We start from the raw sequence: 25,742 nt of genomic DNA on the forward strand, positions 1-25,742 counted from the left end.
GCTCCAGACCAGATCTGTCGTTATCCAACGACTGATCAAACAGAGCAGACCAGGAACACCTAATCCAGTCGTGGCTTACCCACCAGAACCACGGTTATGTGCCATGACCCACCTACTATCCTACATAGACACAACCAAAATATTCGAGGGAGATGAAAAGCCTTGTGGGTCAGTCACAAAAACCTTATGGTCGGCTGACGAGCCAAACCATTGCGAGATGACTCAAGCAGGTGCTAGAAACTGCTGGGATAAACACTAACATGTACAAATTTTATTCCACAAGGGCAGCATCCATGTCGACGGCTAAAGAATGGACATGCCTATAGACCACATCCTGGCTACAGCAGGATGGTGGGGGGGGGGGAAAGACCATTCAGAAATTTTATAATAAGCCGTTGGCAAAACCTGGTTTATTTGCAGTAAAGATTTACGAACTGCAAATATTTAATTTAAGCCCAGGGGAGCAACTTAATTCTTTGTTGTTATTGTTTAAAAAATACCATTGTGTTTTTCTACAAATAGACTCATTGGTTGATTACAATAACACTTCCTTCCTCAAGAACTTCAGCAGTGAGTGAAATGAAACTGTTACACGGTTTGAAATCACAGAGCTTTGAAATCTTCACGTAGTCACTCACGTGACTCCGAAGTAAAATAGTAAGATTAAACGAGAACTTACCAGTTTGAAGTTTGATCTGTATTTTATGAGGAGTTACGATGAGGGATTACGTGCCCTCCGCTCCCACCCTCATTATATGGTTCAAACTAATAAATTGATGTCTCCTTATCTTTACTATGTTTACTTCAAATAACTGTGTCTATCTGTGATTCCACACCGCTGCTTGGAAGTATGCCGCGCCTGCGCGCTGAGCGGGTTCTTCACGTAATCCCTCATCGTAACTCATCATAAAATACAGATCAAACTTCAAACTGGTAAGTTCTCGTTTAATCTTACTATTATATGTCCTTTAACCAGCTACAGGAACAGGCTGTATTGGACACCACGGCAAGACACTTGGCACCGGGTAACTGTATATCCCTGAATGTTTCTGTTGTAAATAATTGCATATGGAAACAAATCGAAGTAGGAGTTAGAGGCATGGATGTCAAACTCCAAAATGTATTAAAGCTCCTAACAGCGGGGATAACAGCTTTCACCCGCACAGTAGATGAGAAGGACATGTCGCAGGACCAACAGAATGCACTGGCACTGCTTTGCAACACACAATATGAAATAAACAGCATCAGGAAGAGTGCCATCCGACCTACTTTAAACCCGAAATTCGCGGGTCTGTGCAAACCAGGAAACGTAAAATCACCAATTCTACTATTTGGAGGTAACCTATCGAAGCAAGTCAAGGAGCTCAATGAGGAAGCAAAAACCCTGGGGCTCATAAAAGGGACTTCATCAAAAACCTACTACGGCCATAGACAGCACCCTTACGCACCCACCAGTAGAACAACATTAACTAGTGAAAGCTCGAAGGTCCGGTACACCGAACATGAATCTTTTTTAGGCCATGGCCCAGGCCGGCCTTCTTGGAAGATACGCAAACCTCCAACATCAACCAAACCACAAACCCAGACACCGACGCCTCAACATCAACGAAGGATTTACAAAATGAAGTAAACCTGCCACTGGTAACTATGGAGGTAGGTGGGTCAGGTTCCCTACAAATTGCAGGGAGCATGGAGGTTGGGGGGAGATTACACTCCTTTCCGGATGCATGGAGTATGTTAACTACGGACACTTATATTTTAAGCAGTATCCAGGGATATACCATAGAATTTATACACAAATACAGCCCTCCAGTTCAGCATGTATCGAACCGAATGTTCGTACTTTCCGGTAAAGAAAAATCAGAAGCGCATGCTGAACTAGAACGGCTTTACGCAAAAGGGGTAATTGAAAAATCCCAAAACGAACCGCTAGAATTCGTGTCCAATATCTTTACCAAAAACAAAAAAGATGGTGGTTTTCGCATCATCATAGATCTGACCAAATTGAATACATTTGAACAATATATTCATTTTAAAATGGAAACCTTTGTTACTGCAAAACAATTGATTTCCAAAGGTTACTTCATGGCTAGCATCGATTTAAAAGATGCTTACTATTGAGTGCCTATACGAGGTGACCACAGATGTTACTTAAAATTCAACTGGATGGGACAGCACTGGCAGTGTAGAGCGCTGCCAAATGAGTTAATATCAGCCCCCAGGCTGTTCACAAAAATTTTGAAACCAGCCCTAGCGTTTCTACGGAAACGAAAACACATGGTCATGGCATATCTAGATGACATACTTATTGTGGGAAAAACTTTGGAATTGGCCACACACACTGTAACAGCCACAAAACAGTTATTTGAAAAACTGGGGTTTATTATCCATCCAGTTAAATCTAAATTAACGCCTTCCACTACTATGGACTATTTGGGGTTCACCATTGACTCAGTTCACATGTCGGTGACTTTGCCAAAGGGAAAGGCTATAGACTTAATAGAGGCTTGCAATAACCTCATTGACATCAGTAAACCGTCCATCAGATTGGTAGCAAAAGTAATTGGCAAGATGGTGGCTGCTTTTCCAGCCACACAATTTGGACCTTTACATTACCAAAATTTACAGAGAGCAAAAATATGAGCACTCAAAATTAATGCTGGTCATTTTGACAGACCAATGAATCTACCAATCAAAGCTATAATGGAACTAAAATGGTGGATAGATAACATTCGGCTTTGTTTCAATCCAATCATTATCAGCAACCCTTCTATGGTGCTACAAACTGATGCCAGTGCACTTGGTTGGGGTGCCACCAATTCCATCTCCAGCTGTGGAGGTAGATGGACTGCACAGGAGGCATCATTATTACTAACACTGGGCATAAACTACCTGGAAATGTTGGGTGCAATCTATGGCCTAAAGCCATATTGTACTGGGTCATATCACCAGCATGTTAGACTACAGATTGACAATACCACCGTGGTAACATATATCAACCACATGGGTAGAAACAAATCGACATCATGTGACAATCTGGCTAATACAATTTGGCAATGGTGTATCCAGAGAGATATTTGGATATCAGCTACTTACCTACCAGGTAAACTAAATTTAGTGGCAGACACCAGGTCACGCAAATTTAATGAAAACACCGAATGGATGTTGAATAAAAAAGTATTTGCTGATATTACAGGACGATATGGAACACCAGATATCGATCTATTCGCATCCAGGCTTAATCACCAGTTATCAAACTATGTTTCGTGGGAACCAGACCCTGGGGCAGCGGCGACAGATACATTTTCGCTGCATTGGGGGAAATTGTTTATTTATGCACTCCCTCCTTTCTGCCTCATCAGTCGGGTATTAAGGAAATACAACAAGACTCTGTGTCTGGTATTTTGGTAGTACCCGATTGGCCTACTCAACCATGGTTCCCTCTGATACTCAACATGGTATTAGAACCATGTATCACCATCCCGAATAGACCACATTTATTGGTTCATCCCGTAACAGGGGATAGCCACCCATGCCATAACTATATGAATTTATTAATTTGTAGAGTTTAAAAATACCTCTACTACAGCTGGGACTGACCGACCGAACCGTGAACATGATTTTGGCGGCCCACAGTCAGTCCACCAAAAAACAGTATCTGGTCTATATCAGGAAATGGGAGATGTATTGTCATAGAAACAGCATCACCTACAGAGAAATGAACATCCCGTCTGTTCTGGAATTCCTGGCAGGCCTCCCTTATGATGAGCGGCTCAGTTATAGTGCCATCAACTGTGCCAGAAGTGCCCTATCAACTTATCTATGGCAAGGAACAGAGCGTCAATCTGTTGGGACTCACCCACTGGTAACAAAACTTATGAGGGGAATTTTTAATACCAATCCACCAAGAACCAGGTACTCTCAAATATGGGATGTGAGTATTGTCCTAACGATGCTCAGGAATTGGTCTGCAGCAACAGCTCTGTCCCTACATAGACTGACATTAAAAACAGTCATGCTAATGGCTTTGGTCACGGCACAAAGGGTACAGTCGTTACATAAATTAAGACTGGACAACATGACTTCTTCATCTGGAAATATTACGTTTCATATTTATGAATTAGTTAAGCAGAACAGACAGGGATCAGCAGGCCTCAATATAGAATTTAGGTCTTACCCAACAGATGATTGTCTCTGTATAGTAAGACATTTGTTGTTATACATGGAGAACATGAAAATCATCAGAGGCAATGAGAAGGCACTTTTAGTCAGCCAGAAGCAACCACACAAAAAAATGACGGTCCAGACCATCTCAAGATGGCTGAAACAGGTTCTAATACAGGCTGGGGTGGATACTAATATTTTTTAATCACATTCCACCAGGGCTGCAGCTACATCGGCAGCTATGCAGTTGGATGTACCAATGGACCAAATCCTCAAGACAGCAGGATGGTCAGGGGAAAAAACATTCCAACTATTTTATCATAAACCAGTCATTAAACCTGGAACGTTTGCAGAAACAATTTTAAGTTCTGTAATTTAATTTACCCCATAAATAGGGGCTATAATTTTGTGTTAATAAATTTTCATGGATTTCAATGTCGGATTCATGTCTAAATTATGTTGACACAATTCCTTCCACAGTCATTAAGGCAGATGTGATGCATGGACTCGTTTCCACGGCATGAAATCACAGAGCTTTGAAATCTTCACGTAGTCACTCACGTGACTCTGAAATAAAATAGTAAGATTAAATGAGAACTTACCAGTTCGAAATTTGATCATTATTTTATGAGGAATACGTTAAGGGAATACATGCCCTCCGCTCCCACCCATGATCATATACTCAACTGGTATTTTCTTCTCTAATCTTACTATGTACAGTCATTACAGTTATCTGTGATTTCACACCGCTGCTTTGAAGAATGACACGCATGCATCCTGGCGGGGTTCTTCACGTATTCCCTCAATGTACTCCTCATAAAATAATTATCAAACTTCGAACTGGTAAGTTCTCGTTTAATCTTACTATTAAATCACAGTGGTTGGTCTGGAGTCAGGTACTTGTCATCGATGCCAGGTGGGTAGTGTAGATTTCTTTCTATGCTGCTCATTTTTAAGACTTTTTTTACTGTAGTTTTTCGAGATACAGCGCAGAAACTGGCGCTTCAGCCCATTGAGTTCTCTCCAAGCAGTGCTCGCCGCATACACTTGCACTTCCTGCATAGTAGGGACAATTTACAATTTTCTTTTTACCGAAGACAAATAGCCTACAAACCTATACGCCTTTGGAGAGTGGGAAGGATCCAGAGCACCAGGAGGAAACCCAAGCAGTCACAGGAAGAACGTACAGACTCCATACAGACAATAGCCGTAGTCAGGCTGGACCCTGGATCACTACCTGTGCTGCCGCCGCTGTAAATTCATGGACACCATCACTGATGGTAGCTATGCATTCCTGATCTTGTTAATCAACTGCTGAGAGGAAGTTAAAATGGTGTGTAAGGATGCGAGGACGCGTTGTCAAGGTGGTGAATGGGTTTAATTGGAAGCCCGCTGCCCGTAAGGTTGCTGGAAATAGAGTTATTGAGGAGTTTCAAAATGAAATTGGATAGGTTCTCCAAGGAAGGTAATTTGCACGGCATTTGGACTGAATGGGTTGATTTACAAGGGGTCAGTCTGTTGGGGTGATGTATCTAATTCTGTGCCATCGATCTCAACTATATTAATTCCCCAGAACCTATGATGAAGATATGAATAACCCTTGCATTAGCTCTCTCTCCGTCCCTCCCCACCCTAGCTGTCCTGCTGGTTTTACTGTTCGCATCCCCTCATTATCACCTCCTCCACAGCCACCAATCAGCCATTGTGGGCTCTTTGGCCATTGTACTGGTTGTGACCTGTTCTGTACCTGTTCATACCTCTAGTTTCCCTCTTCCCTGACTCTCAGTCTGAAGAAGGGTCTCGACCCGAAACGTCACCTATCCCTATTCACCAGAGTTGTTGCCAGAACCGTTGAGTTACTCCAGCATTTTATGTCTATCTTAGGTATGATGGGATTCAGTCTCATATCCCTGCATTATCAGGTTGGGGCTCTGTGTGCTGAGAATGTTGACCATGATGCAACCATGCCCTTGCTGAGAACAAGCAGAGTTATTACCAACTATACCAATTGCTCTGACTCTCTGAAGTTTGCACAGTTATAGAGTAATGAAATGAAGAAATGATGCAAGGTACAGTCACAGAGACATAGAGTCATAGAGACATAATCATAGTCATAGTTATATAGTCATAGAGTCACAATCAAAGTCAATGAGTCACACAGTGTGGTAACAAACCCTTCAGCAACCAACAGGCCTCATCTACACTACACTGCATTTGGCCCATATCCCTCTAAACCTATCATATCCATGTACCTGTCTAAATGTTTCTCAAACATTGCGAAAGTACCTGTCTCAACAACCTCCTCCAGCAGCTCGTTCCATACACCCACCACCCTTTGTACAAAATAGTTACCCCTCAGGTTCCCATTAAATCTTTTTCCTCGAACCAAAAACCTATGTCGTTTAGTTTTCAATTTTACTTCGGAGTCACGTGAGTGTCTACGTGAAGAACCCGCCAGCCCGCATGCGCGGCATATCGTCTATCGCATTGCGCAATGACAGGCTGGGGGCGCGCTGCTTCACCAGCGGTAAGTTTCAAACCTGAAGGTAAGTATTTCAACTTATTTCCAGGTATGTTTCTCCTTGCAGGAAGCTCTTTACAGAGTTCCTGCTGGGGACATTCCTGGGTCTAAATCCCGGCTCCACCTGGCTCGGGGAAACCCGAGTACGGACATCGCGGGGAATCCCGTCTACAGGGACCGTGGGGGAATCCCAGCTGCGGAAACCACGGGGATGCCCGGCTTGGGGGAAACCCGACATCACGGGGAATCCTGTCTACAGGGACCGCGGGGGAATCCAAGCTGCGGAAACCACGGGGATGCCCGGCTCGGGGAAGCCTGGCAGTGGGGACCGCGAAACACGGCTTCGGGGACCGTGGGAAGACCGCGGGGAACCTAGCTCGGGGGAACCTCAGATACGGGGACTGTGGGAAGACACGGCTACTGACCACGGAAGTGCGGGTAGCCGGCGGCGACTTCAGACTCCGGCAGCCCGCAGAGGGGAACAGCCAAACGGAGTGTGAAAGGCCTAGATTGGGAAGTCAGGCCAGGAGGGTTCCCTCCGACATGGGTACGTCCTCGGACGTTTTTTACCCAGATGGAGCTTGGATAGCGTCCGCAGGGCGTTCATCCCACTAAGGTAATGTTCCATCCTCATATGGTCCATGGAGGAGCCATATCAGCGCAGGTCTCCTCGAGGGCCTGCGGCAGCACCTCTTTCTGGGCTGCTTACAAATCTCCCTCTCTGTGAAGGTGAGTGTGAGGGGTCAGTTGGTAACTGACTCCAAACTCGGAAGTATATCCGGGGAACATACTGGAGTACATGCGTGAGGTTCCGGAAATATATGTCATGGCATCAAGGGTTGCGATATCCTCGCAAACGACGGAACTCCTGCTGGAAGAGTTGGCTTCCAGCCATTGGCAGAAAACCTAGAGGGGCCAGAGTTCCACTCGCGGAGCAGCAGCTACCTCATGTCACATCATTACAGGAACAGGTGCCGGCTGTGAGATACAATGCACCTGAAAATTGTTCCTAAAAATGCCTGCAGCGAACAGCGTTATCTGGGGTGATATTGGAGGCGGCCTGAAAACCCAGGAAATGAAACTCCAATAAATTTTAAAGATTACTGGCCTGGTCTTGATGTGCAATGCACACGTCAAAATGAACATAGAACGCCATCAGACCTGCCTTAAATTCCAATTTGCAGGCTCATGTAAGGCCAGCAATGTCCAGCCGCCGAATATTCTCTTCACGGAAAACCTGTCCAAACAGGTAAGACTGGGATGAGGAAACGGCAGGAAGCGGTTCACTGAAGCTGGTGGCAGCTTGAAAGCTGGGCGCAGGTCTTTTAGGCCAAGGCCCAAAACCGGAACTCAGGAAAAATATGGGATCCACGTACCCCAGCAGTCCTACTCTCCAAATCAAGGACGGAAATAGAACCCGCATCAGGGGCCTTTGGGCTTACCATAAAACCACCGATAACCATGAAGGTAGTTGGGTCTGGTTCTTTCCGAAACATGGGGTATGTGGACCATTTACAAGTTGGTAATATTTACACTTGTTTTTTGTACAGATGACAATGATAACATAAGATTCAAACCTGTTCATAAATTTAAATGATAACATGAGATTAGTTGATACTGCACAGTATACAAGCGAGACAGGCGCGGAAATTGGCCAGAGTTCTCGGAAATATGGCTGGAGTTGCCTTTCAAGGCAGGCTCGCTATTTTGGCAGATGTGGCCTATTCATTGTCAACAGGTTCAACTCGCATGTGCAGTATAGACATTTCTGAATAGGAAACTTTGTGACTGTTTAACTTCCATGGGATCAGTTTCCATTCACAAGGCACCGAAGATATTTGAAATTTAGCTGGATGGGGCAATGATACAGTTAATGCGTTGCAAAATGGGCTAACTTCAGCTCCCAGGTTATTTACCAAATTACTAAAACCAGTGCTTCGGCTGCTCAGAGCTAAAAAACAATTGTTATGGCCTATCTGGATGATATTCTAAACACTGTATTTTGCTAAATTAGCTGTATCAGCCACAAAACTATATTTGAGAAATTGGGTTTCTCATCTATCCAGTTAAATTTAAGTTGATATCAACTGAAATTATTGATTATTGGGATTTACCTTTAACTCTATTAATTTGTCTGGGCTCGCCCTGAGGCAAGAGAATGGAATTAATTAAAGCCTGTAACAACCTTGTTGTTATCAAGCAGCCTTCTATTCATCAAGTGTAATTGGCAATATATTGGCTTTCAGCTGTGTTATTTGGGCCTTTGCATTATCAGAACTATACAGCGTGCAAAGCTCTCAAGTACCATGTAGGTCATTGTTACCAGACCTATGCTATTCCCAGCTGAAACTATCAAAGTCACCATGGTGGACGAACAGTATTCAGCATTGCTCCACTAACTTTTCATCAGTAAATCTTCAGTTAATTACAAACTGATGCTATTGCTCAAAGATGGAAATTTACTAATACCATCTCTAGTTACGGAGGTGGATGGGATTTTCATGAGTTACCAATTCTTCAGTTATATGGTATCAACTATCTATAGACACTAGGTGCATTCTGTGGATTAAAGGTTGTGTGCGAATATACATAATCTGCATACTCAAGTCCAAGTTGATACACTTTGGTGGTGGTATATGTTAATCACATGGGTGCAATCAAGTCAAAGTATCCGGTGATAGTTTACCTAACCTAATTTGGCACTGGTGTATCATCATGTAAAATCAATGACAACACAGAATGGATGTTGAATCACAAAATATTTAATTACATTGTGGCTCGATGGAACACTAAAAGATCGAGATGTTTGCATCCAGGCTCAATTACCAGTTGCAATAAATATGTGGCATATCAGTGGCGATGGATGCATTCTCGCTACACTGGGGAGGAATGTTCTTTTATGTCTTCCTCCATTTTGCCTCATCAGACGGGTCTTGCAAAAAATTTGGCAAGTTCCCGCTTCAGGCATTTTCGTAGTGCCTGACTGGCCTATACAGCCATGGTTCCCGTTGATGTTGGGAATGATAATAGAGCCTTATATGATTATTTCTAAACACAAAAATTTGCTGGTTTAGCCGTGACTCGGGAAACCATCCTCTACATGATAAAATAAATTAATTGACTTGCAGGCTCTGAGAAGACCGTTCCTGCGGCTCGGGTTGTTAAACCAAACCATGGGCGTGCTCACTGCAGATTGCAGGGATAGCACCAAATAAGCAGTATTTTTCCTTATAAGGAGATGGGAAGTATTTTGTTTTATGCTAATATTACATATAATTCGGCACGGATGACTGACGTCTTGAAGTTCAGTTTATATGGGGTTTTGACAATCATTAAGTTAAAGTGCCATTTCATGTACCTAACATGCCTTCTCATCATATTGGCTGCAGGGAGCAGAATCCACTCTGTCAGGTCTCACCCTCTGATATCTAGAATATGAAGGGTATCTTCAACTCGAAACCTCCTAGGTCCAGGTACGCAGAGATATGGGAAGTTAACATTGTGCTATGCCGTTTCACCGGTGGGCTCCAGCTACACCCCTGTCCTTGGTCAAACTCACTTACAACGTGGTTATGCTCATGGCGCTGAGTTCAGTGCAACTGGTCCAGTCATTGCATAAGCTGTGACTGGACAGGATGATTATATCTGCAGGCAAAATAACATTTTATGTTTATGACTTAGACAAGCAGAGTAGACCAGGGGAATCAGGTCTCAAACTAGATTTGTTGGCATAGCCCATGGACCTTCGGTTGTGTGTAGTCACACATCTACACCAGTATGTTAAGGTCACTAAGAGCCTTAGAGACTCTGAACTAGCAATTTTGTTAGTTACATATAGCATCATAAGAAGTTATCAGTACAGACCATCTCCAGGTGGTTAAAACGGGTTCTGGCTTATACAGGAGTGAACACTGACATTTTCAAGTCTCACTCCACCAGGGCTGCAACAACATCAGCAGCAGGGTTATGGACGTTTCGTGGGACAACATCCTAGCGGCTGCAGGATGGTCAAACGAACGATCTTTCCAAACATTTTAGAACTAACCCATTGCCAGACCGGGGGTATTTGCCAACTCTATTTTAGGTTCTGTTTTATAGTTTCCTCCCAGTTGAGGGGGGTTACTATTATCATTATTTGTTCATTAAAAGCATCAACATGTCTATAACTATGTCATGTCTGAATGCATTATTAATGTTCACTCATCATTGGTCAACTGATGCAATGTATGACGCATGGACTCGTTTCCACTGCATGAAATCACAGAGCTTTGAAATCTTCACGTAGTCACTCACGTGACTCCAAAGTAAAATAGTAAGATTAAACGAGAACTTACCAGTTTGAAGTTTGATCTTTATTTTATGAGGAGTTACGTTGAGGGATTACGTGCCCTCTGCTCCCAACCCTCTATCATAAAGGTCAGCTGGTATTCTAGTTTTCTCTAATCTTACTATGTTTAGTTCAACAACTGTTGAGCTGGGGCGGCGGCCCAGAGCGGAGACTGCAGGACCCGGAGCTGGGGCGGCGGCCTGGAGCTGGGGCGGCTGCCCGGAGCTGGGGCGGCGGCTCGGAGCGGAGACTGCGGGACCAGGAGCTGGGGCGGCGGCCCGGAGCGGAGACTGCGGGACCCGGAGCTGGGGCAGCGGCCCGGAGCGGAGACTGCGGGACCCGGAGCTGGGGCGGCGACCTGGAGCGGAGACTGCGGGACCCGGAGCTGGGGCGGCAGCCTGGAGCTGGGGCGGCTGCCCGGAGCTGATGCTGTGGCGGGCCGTCTCGGAACGGAGACGGCGTTCCGGCTTTCGGCGGCGGCGACATCAACACGGAGGTCCGCTGGACTGGAGGGCGGCATCTCCGACCTGGATCGATCGCCTCAGCGCAGTGGGAGAACAAGGAGGGAAGAGACGGAGACTAAGACTTTGCCTCCATCACAGTGAGGATGTGCTTGGTGAACTCACTGTGGTGGATGTTTAATTTGTGTTTATTGTATGTTTTGTTTTTATTGGTTCTGTGTATGACTGCAGGCAACATAATCTCGTTCAGACTGAAAGGTCTGAATGATAATAAAGGAATCTAATTCTTAAAGTTATCTGTGATTTCACACCGTTGCTTTGAAGATTGACGCGCATGCAGGCTGGCGGGTTCTTCACGTAATCCTTCAACGTAACTCCTCATAAAATAAAGATCAAACTTCAAACTGGTAATTTCTCATTTAATCTTACTATTCCCTTATTCAGGGCCAGAGACTGTGCTTTTACTTGAACTATTCCTCTCATGGTTTTATATATCTTGATAAGATCATTCCTCATCCTCCTGTGCTCCAAGGAATGGAGTCCCAGCCTGCTCTATCTCTCCCTCAGTCTTCAGGATTTAGAAGGCAGAAAATTCTGTGCTACAACATTCAATGGTTTTCAATTGTCTCCTTAGGGTCATCGAGCCATACAGCATGCAAACAGGCCCTTCGTCCCAGCTCGTCCCTGCCGACCAAGATGCCCTTTCTAACCTAGTCCCATTTCTCCACATTTGATTCAGATTTCTCTGAACCTTTCTTATTCTTGTACCTGTCCAAATCCTCTAAATGCTGTTATAGTACATGCATCAGCTACCTCCTCTGGCAGCTCTGTTTGTGAAACGTTTGTCCCTCAGGTTCCTATTAAATCTTTCTCTAAAAGACTACACATTCACCCTATTAATTCCCCTCATGATTTTATACACCTGTATAAAATACCCCTTAGCCTCCTGTGCTGCTAGGAATAAAGTAGTAGCTTGCCAAATCACTCCTTATAGCTCAAGCCCTCAAGTCCTGGCAACATCCTAGTAAATTTTCTCTGCAGTCTTTCCAGATTAATGATCTATTTTCTATAGCAGCAGTAACAAAACTGAACACAAAAGTGCTGGAGTAACTCAGCGGGTCAGGCAGCATCTCTAGAAAACATGGATAGGTGAAATTTCAAGTCAGAACCCTTCCTCAAACTGTAAAACAGTAGGAATCACAGTGGGGGAGAAATGAGAGAAGGTCTCATGGAACTCCCATCGGAGGTAGGAGGTGAATTTCTCTTCAAAGCAGGCATATATTGAGGAGAATTTGCAGGAGAGTAGCAGGAGTCTGAAGAAGTGCCCAGCCTGAAACATGTGCTCCAGAGATGCTGCCTGACCCTCTGAGTTACGCGAGCACATTGCGTCTATTTGTGTAAACCAGCATCAGTAATTCCTTTTATCCACAATGCTTCAAATACCGCCTCACTAATGTCTTGTACAATTGGAACATAGTGTCCCAATTTCTATACTCAGTACCCTAACTGATGAGGCCAATGTACCAAAAGCCTACTTTGCTTCATCATGGAGCCATACATTGGATGCACGGTGGCGCAGCAGCAGAGTTACTGCCTTCCAGCACCAGGGACTCAGGTTCGATCCTGACTATAGGTGCTGTCTGTACAGAGTTTGTACGTTATCCCTGTGACCGCGTGGGGTTTCTCTAGATAATATTGATATAGAGAGACCTTTGCTTGGAGAAAAGTAAAGTCCCACACTATTGCAGGCATTGAATTTACAGCTCACATAACTCAGTTGCTGGTGAGGTCATTTCACAAATTTAAATTAAGAAGCAATTGCACTTCAGAAATGTATCTTTAACATAATGGGTGAGAAATCTTTCATTTAATGGTAGATAGTTTGCAGCAGATGGAATACTGAGCAGCATCTTGGCAGAAAGTAGCTCCAGAAGCGAATAAATAAACAGAGGCATGGGACTGGGATTAGATTCAAATATAAACTGGGAGCTACATGGATAAATGGAAACTATAAACCATATTCCTGATAAAGAAAATGTAATTCCGTACCAATAATTGCTGAGAGTAATACTGCTGAACTGGTAAAATAAGTGGAAATGAGAGGGGAATGGAGAACAAGCTATTTAGTTCTCCCGTAAATAATGGGTGTTTAAACATTTTAGCCAATATGTCATTTAGTTGGTCTTTATTAATATTCATAATCCATTCTAATCCAATTATTCATACCTTGTAAAATTTAATGGTAAAAAAAACAGTGCAATCACAGCTGAGATTGATGATACATTAAGAATGGCAATTATCTAAAGATCCAACAATTCATTGCTTTCCTCACTTAAGAAGTACCATAATAATCAGTATACATATAGCTCCAGAAAATAATAATAATAATAATAATAATAATAATAATAATAATAATAATAATAATAATAATAATAATAATAATAATAATAATAATAATAATAATAATAATTATAATTATAATAATAATAATAATAATAATAGTAACAATAATAACAATAGTAACAATAATAATAATGTCTGAAGAAGGGTTCCAACCCGAAAAGTCACCTATCAATGTTCTCTCGAGATGCTGCCTGACCCACTCAGTTGCTCCAGCACTTTGTGTGGAACGGCTGAATGGCCTACATCTGCACCTATTGTCTATTGTCTATTGTGTCTTCAGCATTTCGCTTGGCAAGCTTACAGTCGTATGAATATTGATTTCTCTCACTTCAGGTAGCCTCGGCATTCCCTCTCTCTCTATCCCTCCCCCACCCGTCGCATTAGCTTCGCAATTTTCACCCTACAAACAGCTAACACTGGCCTGTTTCCTTTATCATCGTTACTTTTTTGCATATCTTTTATTCATTGTTCACATCTCTCCACATCATCGTCTATATCTCTCATTGCCCTTATCCCTAACCAGACTGAAGAAGGGTCTCGTCCCGAAACGTCACCCATTCCTTCTCTCCAGAGATGCTGCCTGTCCTGCTGAGTTACTCCAGCATTTGTGTCTATCTTTGTGTCTGACTGTTCCTCAATAGTTCCCAACGTCCTTCCCAGAGTCTGAAGAAGGGTCCCAACCCAAAACATCACCTATCCACGTTCGCCAGAGACGAGTTGAAAAAATGTTAAGGTTGTGTTGACTCGCCGAAGTAAAAGACCTCCTACGACTATGCCTACGACCTCCTATGACTATGTCTATGACCTCCTACGACCTCCCTTGACCCCAGTCTTACACACCTAAGACCAACTACGACTAGCTACGAGTGGAAAATTATCACATGATAAAATTATGTCATGTTTGCATTTTTTTCTCGGGCCAGTTACCGACCTACGATTACCTACGACTACCATCACGACCTACCTACGAGTAAAAAGTATCAATTTTTTTCATGCCAACCTTTTTTTTAATTGTGGACATTTTTTATCAGGCTGGAACAAAACGCCACAGCCTACTTGAGGCCACGAGTATGCGGAGACCACTCACGAGCATGAGGAAAAGTTACGAAGACCTCCCACGATCTTCTACGACCATGCTGCGAGTATGTCAAGGACAAACTCGGCAGAGGTCGCCAATTAGGTCGTGAAAGTGGGACAGGGGCTTAACTCACTGAGATACTGCAGCGTTTTGTATCCATCTTTCACTCTCTTCTCCTGCAGATATGAATTTGAGGAAAGCCAATGTTGGGGTTTTCAAATCTACTCGCTTTTCCCCAATGAGTTTTGGATCAATAATGAAAAATAAAAAAGTTTTAAAACCCATTGATCACAATTAAACTGCGTTTCATTTTAAGAGTCAAGAGCCCTATGTGCTGAACAAAAGAACATTACAATTCTTACTTGTAGCAGCATAACAGGTCTGTAAATACAATGCTCATGGATAACATAATAAAGAAAAAAAAGTTCAATAAGTTAAAAAAAACTCTATTAGTGCAAACAAAAGCCCAAATTTGCTAGTGCAACCAAGACAGTTCATAGTTTGTAGTTTCCCGGCAAACACTGCACCAGTATAACTGCTCCTGGTGATCGCTGCACAGTCATGCTGGTGCGGTGGAATGGGCCAGGATGGCAGAGTGTAGATGAGGTTGGAGCATTGTACATATCAGAGCACTGGTGCACTGATAGATTCAATCAGTCTGAAGAAAGGCCCCAACCCAAAATGTCACCTACCCTGCCTGACCCACTGAATTACTCCAGCACTTTCTGTCTTTCTTTTATAAATCGGTATCTGCAGTTCCTTATTTCTGCATCCTCCATCCCAGATGTTGTAATGAGATAGAGGCAGAAATAATACATATGTTCTGAAGATCCTCTAAAATCAGTCAGGTCTTTTACAATGCTTGCAGATTGAAAAAGAACAGGTATAATATTTCTATTTATGAAAGAAAATAGGAACCTATAACTAGTGAGACAACAGTTACTTACAAAAAGCTCTAATCTATTATTAAGTATGTTCTATCAGGATATATAAAGCATTCTAACCAACATCTGCAGTTCCTTCCTACACAAATTCTAAGACAAAATCAGCATGATTTTTAATAAAAAGGAAAATCATGTTTAACAAATCCAATAGGGGTTTTGAAGAAATGGCTGGCAGAATATCGAAAAGGCAATGTTTAATTTAGTTCATAAGGTCATAAGGAATAGGAGTAGAATAAATGGCCTGTCCCACTTGGGCGACCTATTCCGCAAGTTCTGGTGAGTTTGCCCTCGACTCATACTCGCAGCATGGTCGACACAAGTCGTAGGAGGTCTTCGTAACTCTCCTTCATGCTCGAGAGTGGTCTCCGCGTACTCAAGGCCTCAGCTAGGTCGCTGCGTTTTTCTCAATATGTAAAAAAATGCCCGCGAGTAAAAAAAGGTCGCCATGGAGAAAATCGATACTTTTTTTACTCGTAGGTTTAGTCGTAGTAGGTCGTAGTAGGTCGGCATGTTAGTCGTAGGTAATTGAGGGTAGTCAAAGGTAGTCATTGATAGTCTTCATCATAGTCGAAGGGAGGTCGATGGGAGGTAGATGGGAGGTCGAAGGAGATCGAAGAAGGTCATCTTTGCTCTCCACTATTCGGTGTCCAATTTTACCGAAGTTAGTCGTAGCTAGTTGTAGCTAGTCGAAGCTGGTCTTCAACATAGTCGAAGGAGATTGAAGGAGATTTTCTACATAGTCGAAGGAGGTCTCCAACATGTCATTTTTTCAAACTCTTCTAAACTCGCCAATTAGGTCACCCAAGTGAGACAGCCCCTTCAGGCTAATAGCCCCATCAAGTCTACTCCGCCATTCAATCATGGTCGATTTATCTCTCCCTCCTAACCCTGTTTAGCGATACAGTGTGGAAACAGGGTCTTTGGTTCACCGAATCCATGCCAATTCAATGATCATCCATACACTAGTTCTATCCTTCACACTAAAGACAATTAACTGAAGCCAATTACCGACAACTGTAGAAAGGTACAGCAGGCGCTGGTTTACACCAAAGATAGGCACAAAAAGCTGAAGGTATCGATCCAAGACAAGCCTATTCTTTTTCTCCGAGATGCTGCCTGACCCGCTGAGTCACTCCAGCATCTATCTAACCACAAACCTGTACGTCTCCTCCCACATTCCAACGAGGTACAGATTTGTAGGTTAAATTGCTTCAGTAAAATTGTAAATTGTTCTAGTGTGCAGAATAGTGCTAGTGTACGGGGTGATTATTGGTCAGCGCGGACTCAGTGGACCGAAAGGCCTGTTTCCACGCTGTATCTCTAAAGTCTAAAGTCAAAAGACTTTGGAATGTGGGGGGAAACCAGAGCACCCAGAGAAAACACATGCAAACACAGCGAGAATGAACAGAGGTGTCAGAGACTATGGGGAGAAGGAGAATGGAGTTGGGATGGAGAGATAGATCAGCCATGTTAGAATGGCGGAGTAGGCTTGATGGGCCGAATGGCCTAATTCAACTCCAATTCCTTATTTATAAGCTCCGTACAGACAACACATAGTCAGGATCGAACCTGGGTCTCTGGCTCTGTAAGGCATCAACTTTATCGCAGCGACTTCATGCCATCTGAATGGAAGTGGATTGTTTCATGAATTAAGGGATCCTAGGAGTTGGGTAATATATTATGGAGAATAATTGATTGGTTAAGGAACAGTTGTCAGAATACTGGAATGTATGCATATTTTTCAGGTTGGCAGGTTGTTACAAATAGGATTTACAAGGATCAGTATTGGGCCTTCAGCTATTTACAGTCTATATTAAAGACTCAGGGGACAAGGAGGAATGTATTTTACCAAAGCCTGCTAATGACACAAAGCTGTGTGGGAAAACGAGATTTGCAGAGATTGTAAAAAAATAAAATAAAAGTATGTAGCTGAGAACGGAAAATATTGCAGATGAAATGCAATACAGGGAAATTCACTTTGATAGCAGGAATTGTAAAAAAAGAATGTTTTAAATTGGTACAGAACCACAAATGATGAAACATGACATGGTTTGGTATGGTTGTTCATAAAACTGAGAAAATTAACATGTGGATACAGCAAGGGACTGCACAGTTGCACAGCTGGTACAGCTGTTGCCTCACAGCAACAGAGTCCCCAGGTCGATCCTGGCCTCAGGTGCTGTCTGTCTGGAGTTTGCACCTTCTCCCCGAGACCACATGTGTTTCCTCCATGTGCTCTGGTTTCCTCCCACATCCCAAAGACGTACAGGTGTGTAGAGTAATGGGCCTCTGTAAATTGCATCTAGTGTGTAGGGAGTCGATGTGAAAGTGGGATAACATGGAACTGGTGTGAAAAGGTGATTGGTGGTCAGCAGGAACTCAGTGGACTGAAGGACCTGTCTCCATGCTGTGTCAGTCAGTTCAATCAAAGAAAGCAATTTAGAAGATGAATAGACCCCCCCCCCCCACCTCCTCCCACCCCCTCCCACCCCCAACCCCACCTCTATCTTTCAGTCTGAAGAAGGGTTCCTACTTGAAATGTCATCTATTCCTTTTCTCCAGAGGTTCTGCCTGACATGTTGAATTACTCCAGCACTGTGTGTCAGTCTACAGTATAAACCAGCATCTGCGGTTCCTTCCTAGACATCAAGCCGGGAAAGTTATCAAGCCAGAGGATAACATTGTCTTGCATTCAATAAGATTGCGTAGGCCAAAGCGGGCTGTGTGTAAGTATTTAGAATTGCAAGTGTTCGTTTACACAAAAGGACGTAAAGTGCTTGTGTAATTCAGCGTGTTAGGCAACATCTCTGGAGAACGTGGATAGGTGACCGCAGAAATTAATCCCCTAACCTAACATCCTCTATCCCAGTCAAAGTCTGGCACAAAGTGCTAAAGTCCTTCTGCCTCATACTGTTTGTCTTTAGTCTCTAGCTTTTGTTGCAACCATCTGCCTATCAACCCCCCCCCCCTCCCCCTCCCACACCAACCCCACCTCTATCTTTCAGTCTGAAGAAGGGTTCCTACTTGAAATGTCATCAATTCCTTTTCTCCAGAGGTTCTGCCTGACATGTTGAATTACTCCAGCACTGTGTGTCAATCTACAGTATAAACCAGCATCCCTCTTTGTTCTCCCTCTGCGCCGAGGTGACGGTTCAAACTCCGCGGGTGGTCGCTGCCTCCGCCACAGCTCCGAGGCCGAGTCGGGTCTCCGCTGCCGCTACCTCCGCTACAGCTTCGGGGCCGAGTCGGGTCTCTGCTACCGCTGCTGCCGCTGCTGCAGCCGCTGCCGCCGCCGCAGCTCCAGGGCCAAGTCGGGTCTCCGCTGCCGCTGCCGCCGCCACAGCTCCAGGACCGAGTCGGGCTCCGCTGCTGCTGCCGCCGCCGCCACAGCTTCGGGGCCGAGTCGGGTCTCCGCTGCCGCTGCTGCTGCCGCCGCCGCCACAGCTTCGGGGCCGAGTCGGGTCTCCGCTGCCGCTGCTGCTGCCGCCGCCGCCACAGCTTCGGGGCCGAGTCGGGTCTCCGCTGCCGCTGCTGCTGCCGCCGCCGCCACAGCTTCGGTGGCGAGTCGGGTCTCCGCCGCTGCTGCCGTTGCTACAGCTCCGATGCCGCCAGCTCCGCCATTAGGCCTCGGCGCAGACGGAGACGGGGAATACGACCGAAGAAAAAGTCGCATCCCCCGAAGGAAGAGGCCAAAGCATGTTTCTCCCACCCCACCCACACACATACACAACTTAATAAAACAACATTAACTAAAACATGACAAGGAACAAAACGAAAGAAAAAAAACAGACGGACTGCAGGTGGGCCGCAGCTGTTAAGCCAGTGCCGCCATCTTATGAAGCCAGAGGATAACATTGTCTTGCATTCAATAAGATTGCGTAGGCCAAAGCGGGCTGTGTGTAAGTATTTAGAATTGCAAGTGTTGCAAGTGTTCGTTTACACAAAAGGACCCCCCCCCCCCCCCCCCATTGCCTGTGTCCATCTTTCACCTGTCACAATTTGGGGCAGCGCGATGGTGCAATAGTAAAGCTGCTGCTCTATAGTGCCAGCGACCCAGGCTCAATCCTGACGACGGGTGCCATCTGTACGGTTTGTATATTCACCCTGTGATCATGTGGGTTTTCCCTGGGTACTCCGGTTTCCTCCCAGATTCCAAAAACGTACAGGTTTAGGTTAATTTGCTTCAATAAGAATTGTAAATTGTTCCAAGTGTGCAGGATTGTGCTAGTGTACGTAGTGAGAGCCTGCTGGTGTGCTCGGTAATTCCACTCTTTCACCCATGAACTTATGAGAAGTTTTAAAATCTTGAAATGGAGATAAAACACTAATCTCAATTTGCCATTACATTGTACATTTTTATAAAAGGAACTCAGATGAAATTTAATGGAGCAGAGTGTTTCAAATGATAGTAAAATGCAATGATTTAATGCTTTTGACTCAAAAAATCTTCCTCATCCAAATGAAAGCAGTTAAATTTCCAGAAATGCATTCCCAGTTGATATACGCAACACATCATTTAGTAATGGCAGCACATCAGCCTTAGCCTCTGAATTCCAGATCCTTCACGATGCACCACAATTGGGAATGAATTTCTATCTAAAACTGTTTGAAATGGATTGTTTTGTAATTTCAAGGACTTGATGTTACAATTTAAATTATACGGACTGGCTCTTGGTTCTCTTTTTATTTCCTTTCCTTTAAATCCATTTTAACTTTACATTTTAATACACTATCCAACACAGGAGTCATCAAGAAAGTTTAATTGTCATGTGTGTTATTTGTCATTGTTATAGAAAGGATGGTGTCAAGCTGGAAAGGGTGCAGAGAAGATTTACGAGGATGTTACCAGGACCCGAGGGCCTGAGCTGCAGAGAAAGGTTGGGCAGGCTTGGACTCTATTCTTTGGAGCGTAGGAGGATGGGGGGTGATCTTATAGATGCATAAATTGGGTAGATGCATAGAGTCTCTTGTCCAGAGTAGGGGAATCAAAAACTAGAGGACATAGGTTTAAGCTAAGGGGGGGGGGGGGGGGGGGAATGTAATAGGAACCTGAGGGGTAACCTTTACACAAAAAGGGCGGTGGGTGTATGGAACAAGCTGCCGGACGAGGTAGTTGAGACAGGTACTATTGCAATGTTTAAGAAACAGGTACATGGATAGGACAGGTTTAGAGGGATGTGTGCCAAAAACAGGCAGGTGTGACTATTGTAGATGGGGCATGTTGGTTGGCATGGGTCAGTGGGGTGATGGGCCTGTTTCGATGCTGTATAACTCTATGGCTCTATGTGTGCCGACAATGGAACATTGAAATTCTTACTTGCTGCAGCTTCACGGGCTCATTCATGCAATAACAGACGAATAAATGTGCAATCATCAGTAATACAATAAATTAATAATTAGTAATATTGGATAATATGGACATAATGGTGTAGAAACAAAGTGCATCGTGCTACCTAAACAAAGTCCCCAGTAGATCATAGTTGCTGCGGTTAGTGTTGTGCAGTGTTCAAGAGTCTGATGGTTGCTGGGAAGAAGTTGTTCTTGAACATGGTGCTCATGGTTTTCTGGCTCCTGTACCTTCTTCCTGATGGCAGTGGTGAGATGAGAATGTGGCCACAGTAGTGTGGGTCTTTAGTGATAATAGCTGCCTTTTTAGTAGCGGGAACGTTCGATCGATGGTTGGCATGGATGCGGTAGGCCAAAGGGCCTGTTTCAATAGAGCTGTATCTCTAAGCAAAACTAAACTCAGGCCATGTCAACGCATTAGGACATGAGAAGATACCATAAGAACTGCAGCAGGCAATGTTCAAACTGCAAGCTTCCACAAACAGCAATGAGAGAGGACTAGTACATATTTTCCCTGAACATGGGGACATAAATAGGACAAAACTAGAGGGACATGGGTCAAATGCAGGCTGGCGGGACTAGAGTAGATGAGGCATCTTGGTTGACATGGGCATGTTGGGCCGAAAGGCCTACTTCCATGCTCTATGACCCTATAACTCTATGGCTCTATGACTATTATCTACTCCTTCCTAAAGTACATCCAATGATTTGGCCCTTGCAAGATTTGAACCTGAAACCTCAATGGGATTCTCTCAGCTCGGAGATTTTATTGGGTCAGGAGGAAAGTTAAGGAGCAGTGAGGAGAAAGTGGTCAGAGAGTGTTACATCAAGTAATCCTCCCACTTCCACATGGAGAAAGTGCAAAGAACATGTTCCAATGCTCGGGACTCCCAATGGGAATTAAAGTTGAAAATGGAATGAGTTTCAAGGTTAAATGCGAACATTAGTTTTTTTTCAAATAACACAACTTAATATTTCTCAGTTTGCAAAAACAAAATCATTACTTGATTGTTAATAGGTTCTATTTGCCATCAGTTACCATGGGGACATTAAGCACAATGGAAGTGATGATCTAACAAAAATACCTAGTGACCAGCGATGGAGGAAATATCATCGCAACATTCACTTTGCAGAGAAGGTCAGAATTGTTAGCAACAAGCTTTGAAGCACAGACATTCCAGTTCTCAATGGATCTTTCCCCCATTGACTTCCTTAACCACTCTAACATTATCCATCTTGGACGTCATTTGCAACATTTAGTCAAAGCATACACAAATGATTCAAGCCAGAGAAATTATTATTTTTCTGAGTCATTGACTCATTTTTTTCTGACCATTTTCTGACCATTTTTTTTGCGGCACAGTGGTGCAGTTGGTAGAGCCGCTGCCTCACTATGCAAGAGACCCCAGTTCAATCCTAACCTCGGGTGCTGTCCATACAGAGTTTGCACCTTCTCCCTGTGACCATGAGGGTTTCCTCCGGGTTCTTCGGTTTCCTCCCACATCCCAAAGACGTGTGGACTTGTAGGTTAATTGGCCTCTGCAAATTGTCCCTTATGTGTAGGGAGTTGATGAGAGAGTGGGATAATATAGAACTAATGTGAATGATTGAATATTTATATTTCAACATTTAAAATCCAATATCAAATGTTAAGAGTCAACGTAAGTATTTATTTGTCATATGTACCGAAAACAGATCATTGGTGTAGATTCAGTGGGCCGAAGGGCCTGTTTCCATGCTGTATTTCTAAACTAAACTATACTAAATGTTGGAATTACTTATTACTGAAAAGTTTAATTTGTTGGATATGATTCAGATGTCCAACATGTATTAGTATGAAGGCAGAATGTGGCCCCATATTTTAAGGAGCGGGTGGAATTGTAAGATAGAAAAATGTTATGGATTATCCTCCACCCTTACATTTCAATGGTTCACCCACCAGTTGTGAATCTTATCCCAATATTTGGGAGTTTACAATTTCTGATTATTTTCTGGTTATTTTAAATTAATCTGTGAGTGTGGAGTCAGACCATTATACACATAGAAAAATGCAATGCATGCATTTTACCCTAGAACTGAGAATAATGTCATTCTTCATTCATTTACTTGGTTGACGGATGCAAAATTTAAACATTTTTATCAAGACTTTGTGTGACATGGCTGAAATAATCTTCCAACCTACCTCATTGCGGCCCTTGCACTTTTTCTCCTTTTTTATCTGCTCTTCTTCTGCCATGACACTGTAACGATTTAGCACTGTATGCTGCACTTTGGATACTTTACTCTTTGTGCCACATGTTGTGTAAAGCTGTGCTTGTAGATTCTGATGATGAGGCAAGATCTAGGGACTTGTTTGAGATTTCTGATGATGAAACATTTGGTCAAATAGCTTTGTCAGTCAGTCCAGTGAACATTAACTCTGTTTTCCGCTCCACATTTGCTGCCTGCCCTTGAATTGACTTGAAAGATACAGCATGGAAACCGACCCTTCGGCCCATGGAATCCACGCCGACCATTGATCACCCATTCACACGTGTTCTATGTTATCCCACTATCACATACACTCCCAACACACCAGGGGCAATTTACAGAGTCAATTAACCTACAAATCTGCTTGTCTTCAATGTGGGGGAGGACACCGGAGCACATGGAGGAAACCCATGCAGAATGAGGAAGAACATGCAAACTCTACACAGGCAGCACCCGATGTTAGGATCAAACCTGAGTCTCTGGTGCTGTGAGGCAGCGGCTCTACCAGTAGTCCTACTGTGGTGCGCTGCTGAATGTTCACAGTATTTTCTGTTTTTGTTTCAAATTTTCAGCATCTGCGATTGAGTTAATTTTATTATAGGGATTGGATAGGACAGTGGAATTTATGATCTTGTTGGAGAGGGAGCACACTTAAGGAACTACTTGGCATGGTCTTGCTTATTTTCCATTGAATGTTGTCCTTGCTTTTATGTAATTGCTGTTTTAATTATTTATGCGTTTGTAATATGGTCAGGGTTTTTTCTCCAAGGTTTAATAGAGTCATACAATGTGGAAACAGACCCTTCGGCCCAACTTGCCTGCACCAACCAATATGCCCCATCTGCACTAGTTCAACCTGCCTGCTTTTGACCCATATCCTTCTAAGCGTGTCTTGTCCATATACATGTTTCTTAAGCATTGCAGTAGTACTGACCTCAACTACCTCCTCTGGCAGCTCGATCCATACACCCACTACCCCTTGTGTAAAAAAGTTAACCCTCAGGTTCCCATTAAATCTTTCCCCCCTCACCTTAAACTTACGTCTTCTGGTTCTCGATTCTCCTACTCTGGGCAAGAGACTATGTGTTTGCCCAATCAATTCCTCTCATGATTTTGTATATATCTGTAAGATCACCTCTCATCCTCCTGTACTCCAAAAAGTTATAAGTTCTATAAGAAGTAATAAGAAGTGACATAAGAAGTTATTTTTTAATCTTAAATCTTTCCCGGAAGGTAAGCATCGCTGGCAATGCCAGCATTTACAATCCATTGCTAGTTGGCTTTGAAGGATGGAGATTAATTGCCTTGCTGAGAAGTATTATCAGGTGAATTGGTGCAAACAGATTGATATGTCAACATTCTATCACGGAAGCTAGTCCCGATCTCCCGGTCGCCAAACATTTTAACTCCACTTCCCATTCCCACACTGATCTTTCTGTCCTAGGTCTCCTCCACTATCAGAGTGAGGCCAAACACAAATTGGAGACAGAACACCTGATATTTCGCTTGAGCAGCTTACTGCCCAGCGGTATGATAATTGATTTCTCCAATTTCAAGTAACTCTCTCTCCGTCTCTTCCACACTCAGTCGTCCAACTAGTTCCACTGTCATCCTGCTTAGTTTCACTGTTCATATCCCCTCATTATCACCTTTTTCACAGCCAACAATAGACCATTGTGGGCTCCACCTTTCCTTGATCATTGCTGTTGACTTTGATTTGTTCTTTTCATAACTCCAATTCATTTGTTCTTTGTATCTTTTCATACCTCTAGTTACTTTCTCCCCTGACTCAGACTGAAGAAGGGTCTTGACCCGAATTGTCGCCTATTCCTCTCCTCCAGAGATGCTGCCTGACCCACTGAGTTATTCCAGCATTTTGTGTCTATCTTCTATCAGCTTTGACTGTTCAATATTACACACACAATATTCCATCCCGACATCACCCATAGTCTGGATCGTACCCGGGTGACTGGTGCTGTAAGGCAGCGGCTCTACGGCTATGCAACTGTGCTGCCTGATTGTTATTCAATAAGACAATATAAATATTGACCACAGACCACAGGCAACAACCATCCTTTCATGTGGACACAGAGACGGCAAAACCAAAGTGCTAGAGGAACACAGCGGGTCAGTCAGCATCTGGGGATGGAAATGGACAAGGGATTTTAGGGTTTGGACCCTTTTTCATAGTGATGGAGTGGGAAGGGGGGGGGGGTGATGTTAAGAAAGCTGGATAAGTGAAATAGAG

Source organism: Amblyraja radiata, chromosome 12 (genome assembly GCF_010909765.2).
Source record: "Amblyraja radiata isolate CabotCenter1 chromosome 12, sAmbRad1.1.pri, whole genome shotgun sequence".
Taxonomy (NCBI): domain Eukaryota; kingdom Metazoa; phylum Chordata; class Chondrichthyes; order Rajiformes; family Rajidae; genus Amblyraja; species Amblyraja radiata.